Raw genomic sequence first — 7,952 nt, 5'->3', positions numbered from 1 at the left:
CTCCTTTACCACCTCTAACAGGTCTGATTGGTGACCAGTCTAGTAACTCCTTTATCACCTCTAACAGGTCTGATTGGTGACCAGACTAGTATCCCTTTACCACCTCTAACAGGTCTGATTGGTTACCAGTCTAGTAACTCCTTTACCACCTCTAACAGGTCTGATTGGTGACCAGTCTAGTAACTCCTTTACCACCTCTAACAGGTCTGATTGGTGACTAGTCTAGTAACTCCTTTAACACCTCTAACAGGTGCTAAAGGAGGAAATAAAGTAACATGCAAAACAGGCTAGAAAAAAAGAGGGGCTTATAACAGAACCTGAATTACTGGTTGTTACTGACTGACACTAAAGCAGTCAGTTCTGCAGTGCTAGTTTTAATATAATTAGTTCCCCAAAGAGGAGAAACCATAGCTCATGGGTCCCTAACAAGAGAAAAGGGTTGAGCCCTTGGCTGTAGCTCAAACATCTGGATCTCAGACTACTGCTGGTCTAGGATCAGGTCCCCCGTCCATGTAATCTCTTTCATTATGATTATAAGGATTACAACTGATCCTAGATCATAACTCCAACTCGGAGACGCTTCATGAATCGAAGAGGCAGAAAGTAGGGAAGAACTGTGTGGTATGGAACACAGCCCAGCCCAGGACTAGGATTACTTTCAGTATCATTTCCTGTAATCTCTGGGCTCTTCATGGGTAGTCCTGCCCCCAGAGTAAATAATGATACACAGGCAGCAAAGCTTGCAGATCATCCAATCATCTTCTCACACGGCCTCATACAGATCTACAGGGACATCGAGCACCAGAAAATAGAGATTCCATTTATTTTAAAACACCAGGTACAGTAAAAACATTTTATGATGTGCTTTCTTGTGATCTAGTCTGTCCTTACTAAGCAAGTTAGATCTTGGCTGTTTTTACTAAACAGGTTAGATCTTGTCTGTCCTTACTAAACAAGTTAGATCTTGTCTGTCCTTACTAAACAAGTTAGATCTAGTTTGTGATGTATATTTTCGTAAATTTGCTCTCTAGGAAGGAATATGCCGGAATCTAGCTCACAATTAACATCTTGATACTTTATTTGATCTAATCTGAGTTCATCTAGGTCTGATCTAATCTGAGTTAATCTAGGTCTGCTCTAATCTGAGTTCATCTAGGTCTGCTCTAATCTGAGTTCATCTAGGTCTGCTCTAATCTGAGATCATCTAGGTCTGCTCTAATCTGAGTTCATCTAGGTCTGCTGTAATCTGAGATCATCTAGGTCTGCTCTAATCTGAGTTCATCTAGGTCTGCTCTAATCTGAGTTCATCTAGGTCTGCTCTAATCTGAGTTCATCTAGGTCTGCTCTAATCTGAGTTTATCTAGGTCTGCTCTAATCTGAGTTGATTGAGGTCTGCTCTAATCTGAGTTCATCTAGGTCTGCTCTCCAGTCTTGAGTAGTTTATGATCAGATACAACAACAGTTGTAATCAATTATATATATTTATACACTGAGTGTACAAACCATTAGGAACACCTTCCTAATATTGAGTTGCACCCCCTTTTGTCCTCAGAACAGCTCAATTCACCGGGGCACGGACTCTACAAGGTGTCAAAGCTGTTCCACACTTCCCTACCCCGTTCAGAGGCACATAAATATTTTATCTTCCCCATTCCCCCTCTGAATGGCAACACATACACAATCCATGTTTCAATTGTCTCAAGGCCTAAAAATCCTTCTTTAACATGTTTCCTCCCCTTCATCTACACTGATTGAAGTGGATTTAACAAGTGACATCAATAAGGGATCTTTCACCTGGATTCAACTGATCAGTCTATGTCATGGAAAGAGCAGGTGTTCCTAATGTTTTATACACTCAGTGAATATTTATATCCTTTTTTTACATTAAGTTTTTCCAGAATAATAAAGCAGTACTATTAAAATGTATTAACATTTAATAAATTGACATTACCTGAAACCTGACAGATTGTGGTTGAAAATATATACAGTATCAACCCATTTTTTCTGCATTAAAACATGGTACGGTAAGAGTGACAGATTTTCCCTTCGGTTTATGACGGTTCACTTTTAACCTTAACAGGTATACTGTTTTGTAACTATTTAAACCTTGCATTTATTGTCATGTAGTTAAATATTTTTTTCCATTAAGTTTCATGTTCCTGGATCCTTCAGGAGATTACATTTTAAACTAACACTTGACTCATCCAGGCGTGGTCCCAAATGACACCCTATTCCCTATTGGGCCCTGTTCAAAAGAAGGGCACTATATAGGGAATAGGGTGGCATTTGGAACTCATTTACAGTGTATTGTCTCTTGATGGATGTGCTGCCAAACTCTTCTACAGTGGGGGAAAAAAGTATTTAGTCAGCCACCAATTGTGCAAGTTCTCCCACTTAAAAAGATGAGAGAGGCCTGTAATTTTCATCATAGGTACACTTCAACTATGACAGACAAAATGAGAAAAAAAATCCAGAAAATCACATTGTAGGATTTTTAATTAATTAATTTGCAAATTATGGTGGAAAATAAGTATTTGGTCACCTACAAACAAACAAGATTTCTGGCTCTCACAGACCTGTAACTTCTTTAAGAGGCTCCTCTGTCCTCCACTCGTTACCTGTATTAATGGCACTTGTTTGAACTTGTTATCAGTATAAAAGACACCTGTCCACAACCTCAAACAGTCACACTCCAAACTCCACTATGGCCAAGACCAAAGAGCTGTCAAAGGACACCAGAAACAAAATTGTAGACCTGCACCAGGCTGGGAAGACTGAATCTGCAATAGGTAAGCAGTTTGGTTTGAAGAAATCAACTGTGGGAGCAATTATTAGGAAATGGAAGACATACAAGACCACTGATAATCTCCCTCGATCTGGGGCTCCACGCAAGATCTCACCCCGTGGGGTCAAAATGATTACAAGAACGGTGAGCAAAAATCCCAGAACCACACGGGGGGACCTAGTGAATGACCTGCAGAGAGCTGGGACCAAAGTAACAAAGCCTACCATCAGTAACACACTACGCCGCCAGGGACTCAAATCCTGCAGTGCCAGACGTGTCCCCCTGCTTAAGCCAGTACATGTCCAGGCCCGTCTGAAGTTTGCTAGAGAGCATTTGGATGATCCAGAAGAAGATTGGGAGAATGTCATATGGTCAGATGAAACCAAAATATAACTTTTTGGTAAAAACTCAACTCGTCGTGTTTGGAGGACAAAGAATGCTGAGTTGCATCCAAAGAACACCATACCTATTGTGAAGCATGGGGGTGGAAACATCATGCTTTGGGGCTGTTTTTCTGCAAAGGGACCAGGACGACTGATCCGTGTAAAGGAAAGAATGAATGGGGCCATGTATCGTGAGATTTTGAGTGAAAACCCCCTTCCATCAGCAAGGGCATTGAAGATAAAACGTGGCTGGGTCTTTCAGCATGACAATGATCCCAAACACACCGCACGGGCAACGAAGGAGTGGCTTCGTAAGAAGCATTTCAAGGTCCTGGAGTGGCCTAGCCAGTCTCCAGATCTCAACCCCATAGAACATCTTTGGAGGGAGTTGAAAGTCCGTGTTGCCCAGCAACAGCCCCAAAACATCACTGCTCTAAAGGAGATCTGTATGGAGGAATGGGCCAAAATACCAGCAACAGTGTGTGAAAACCTTGTGAAGACTTATAGAAAACGTTTGACCTCTGTCATTGCCAACAAAGGGTATATAACAAAGTATTGAGATAAACTTTTGTTATTGACCAAATACTTATTTTCCACCATAATTTGCAAATAAATTCATAAAAAATCCTACAATGTGATTTTCTGGATTTTTTTTTCTCATTGTGTCTGTCATAGTTGAAGTGTACCTATGATGAAAATTACAGGCCTCTCTCATCTTTTTAAGTGGGAGAACTTGCACAATTGGTGGCTGACTAAATACTTTTTTGCCCCACTGTAAGTGAAAATGTGCTCAAACCTGCTGGGCTGTTCATGTTGATGACGTTTCATGATAATCGTCAAGAGGGCTCACGTTACTAGGTTACCACAGTTGTTTTAGGCCAACGATAACAACTGTCCTACTGTCACTAGTAGAAAGAGGAGGAAGGGAAGCGCTACTAAGGTACACAATAGTACATTTTGGTAGACAAAAGGTGCTCTTTGGTAAAAGTGGGGAATTGGTCATAAAATAGAAAGGAGGACCAAGGCACTCTTCATATCATTAATTAAAATGCCTGATTTGTATGGCCTGTTCAATAGAAACAAAGTTTTAAAAATCCGACGTGTTTCGGCTGCATGGCCTTCGTCAGGGAGTATGGCCTTCGTCAGGGAGTATGGCCTTCGTCAGGGAGTATGGCCTTCGTCAGGGAGTATGGCCTTCGTCAGGGAGTATGGCCTCCGTCAGGGAGTATGGCCTCCGTCAGGGAGTATGGCCTCCGTCAGGGAGTATGACCTCCGTCAGGGAGTATGGCCTCCGTCAGGGAGTATGGCCTCCGTCAGGGAGTATGGCCTCCGTCAGGGAGTATGGCCTTCGTCAAGGAGTATGGCCTTCGTCAGGGAGTATGGCCCCCGTCAGGGAGTATGGCCTCCGTCAGGGAGTATGGCCTCCGTCAGGGAGTATGGCCTTCGTCAGGGAGTATGGCCTTCGTCAGGGAGTATGGCCTCCGTCAGGGAGTATGGCCTCCGTCAGGGAGTATGGCCTCCGTCAGGGAGAATGGCCTCCGTCAGGGAGTATGGCCTCCGTCAGGGAGTATGGCCTTCGTCAAGGAGTATGGCCTTCGTCAGGGAGTATGGCCTTCGTCAGGGAGTATGGCCTTCGTCAGGGAGTATGGCCTTCGTCAGGGAGTATGACCTCCGTCAGGGAGTATGGCCTTCGTCAGGGAGTATGGCCTCCGTCAGGGAGTATGGCCTCCGTCAGGGAGTATGGCCTTCGTCAGGGAGTATGGCCTCCGTCAGGGATTTGATTTCGTCGGCTTTTTAAAACTTTGTTTCTATTGAACATGCTATACAAATTAAGGCATTTTAAATAATGATATGAAGAGTGCCTTGGTCCTCCTTTCTATTTGATGTCCTATTGTCACGTTCCACAGCAAGAAAACCAAATATGTCACTGAAACAGAAGGGGGAACTAAGAGTCACTGACAGCAACCAAAACGACACGGCTGGGGTTTTAGGAGGGGTTCTGAGAGACACTCATGGTGTCCACTGAAAGTTGACTAGCAACAACAACTGGAACCTAAAAGACATCCACCATGAGACCCACTAAATTCACCAAGAACAGGCAAACAAAATGAAAACCCACAACAAAGTTAAAGACATGAAGTAAACCACAACTAGAGGAGTTAACCCTCCACATTTCTCAAGACAACTAAAGGAGTTAAACCTCCACATCTATCAAGACAACTAAAGGAGTTAAACCTCCACATCTATCAAGACAACTAAAGGAGTTAAACCTCCACATCTATCAAGACAACTAGAGGAGTTAACCCTCCACATCTACCAAGACAACTAAAGGAGTTAACCCTCCACATCTACCAAGACAACTAGAGGAGTTAACCCTCCACATCTCTCAAGACAACTAAAGGAGTTAACCCTCCACATCTACCAAGACAACTGAAGGAGTTAAACCTCCACATCTATCAAGACAACTAAAGGAGTTAACCCTCCATATCTCTCAGGACAACTGAAGGAGTTAACCCTGCACATCTCTCAGGACAACTGAAGGAGTTAACCCTCCACATCTCCCAGGACAACTGAAGGAGTTAACCCTCCACATCTACCAAGACAACTAAAGGAGTTAACCCTCCACATCTCTCAGGACAACTGAAGGAGTTAACCCTCCACATCTATCAAGACAACTAAAGGAGTTAACTCTCCACATCTATCAAGACAATTAAAGGAGTTAACCCTCCACATCTCTCAAGACAACTAAAGGAGTTAACCCTCCACATCTCTCAAGACAACTAAAGGAGTTAACCCTCCACATCTCTCAAGACAACTAAAGGAGTTAACCCTCCACATCTATCAAGACAAATAAAGGAGTTAACCCTCCACATCTATCAAGACAACTAGAGGAGTTAACCCTCCACATCTATCAAGACAACTAAAGGAGTTAACCCTCCACATCTCTCAGGACAACTAAAGGAGTTAACCCTCCACATCTACCAAGACAACTAGAGGAGTTAACCCTCCACATCTACCAAGACAACTAGAGGAGTTAACCCTCCACATCTACCAAGACAACTAGAGGAGTTAACCCTCCACATCTACCAAGACAACTAAAGGAGTTAACCCTCCACATCTATCAAGACAACTAGAGGAGTTAACCCTTCACAACTATCAAGACAACTAAAGGAGTTAACCCTCCACATCTATCAAGACAACTAGAGGAGTTAGCCCTCCACATCTACCAAGACAACTAGAGGAGTTAACCCTCCACATCTACCAAGACAACAAGAGGAGTTAACCCTCCACATCTACCAAGACAACTAGAGGAGTTAACCCTCCACATCTACCAAGACAACTAGAGGAGTTAACCCTCCACATCTATCAAGACAACTAAAGGAGTTAACCCTCCACATCTACCAAGACAACTAGAGGAGTTAACCCTTCACAACTATCAAGACAACTAAAGGAGTTAACCCTCCACATCTACCAAGACAACTAAAGGAGTTAACCCTCCACGTCTATCAAGACAACTAAAGGAGTTAACCCTCCACATCTACCAAGACAACTAGAGGAGTTAACCCTTCACAACTATCAAGACAACTAAAGGAGTTAACCCTCCACATCTATCAAGACAACTAGAGGAGTTAGCCCTCCACATCTACCAAGACAACTAGAGGAGTTAACCCTCCACATCTACCAAGACAACTAGAGGAGTTAACCCTCCACATCTACCAAGACAACAAGAGGAGTTAACCCTCCACATCTACCAAGACAACTAGAGGAGTTAACCCTCCACATCTACCAAGACAACTAGAGGAGTTAACCCTCCACATCTATCAAGACAACTAAAGGAGTTAACCCTCCACATCTACCAAGACAACTAAAGGAGTTAACCCTTCACAACTATCAAGACAACTAAAGGAGTTAACCCTCCACATCTACCAAGACAACTAAAGGAGTTAACCCTCCACGTCTATCAAGACAACTAAAGGAGTTAACCCTCCACATCTACCAAGACAACTAGAGGAGTTAACCCTCCACATCTACCAAGACAACTAGAGGAGTTAACCCTCCACATCTATCAAGACAACTAAAGGAGTTAACCCTCCACATCTATCAAGACAACTAAAGGAGTTTACCCTCCACATCTACCAAGACAACTAAAGGTTCAGTTCTAATTGACTCAACGGACAAGGAAATCTTAACCAGGTTTAATTCTTCCCAAATGGTCAATACAGATGCTTTAGCTATAGTATTACTGATGTAACAACCAGTCTCTATCCCCCCTCAGATACTATAGTATTACTGATGTAACAACCAGTCTCTATCCCCCCTCAGATACTATAGTATTACTGATGTAACAACCAGTCTCTATCCCCCCTCAGATACTATAGTATTACTGATGTAACAACCAGTCTCTATCCCCCCTCAGATACTATAGTATTACTGATGTAACAACCAGTCTCTATCACCCCTCAGATACTATAGTATTACCGATGTAACAACCAGTCTCTATCCCCCCTCAGAAACTATAGTATTACCGATGTAACAACCAGTCTCTATCCCCCCTCAGCTACTATAGTATTACTGATGTAACAACCAGTCTCTATCCCCCCTCAGATACTATAGTATTACTGATGTAACAACCAGTCTCTATCCCCCCTCAGATACTATAGTATTACCGATGTAACAACCAGTCTCTATCCCCCCTCAGATACTATAGTATTACTGATGTAACAACCAGTCTCTATCCCCCCTCAGATACTATAGTATTACTGATGTAACAACCAGTCTCTATC

This window comes from Salvelinus namaycush, unplaced genomic scaffold, assembly GCF_016432855.1.
Source record: "Salvelinus namaycush isolate Seneca unplaced genomic scaffold, SaNama_1.0 Scaffold22, whole genome shotgun sequence".
In the NCBI taxonomy this organism is placed as follows: Eukaryota; Metazoa; Chordata; class Actinopteri; order Salmoniformes; family Salmonidae; genus Salvelinus; species Salvelinus namaycush.
The sequence above is the reverse complement of the archived record's forward strand: the minus strand, read 5'-3'. Positions refer to the sequence as shown.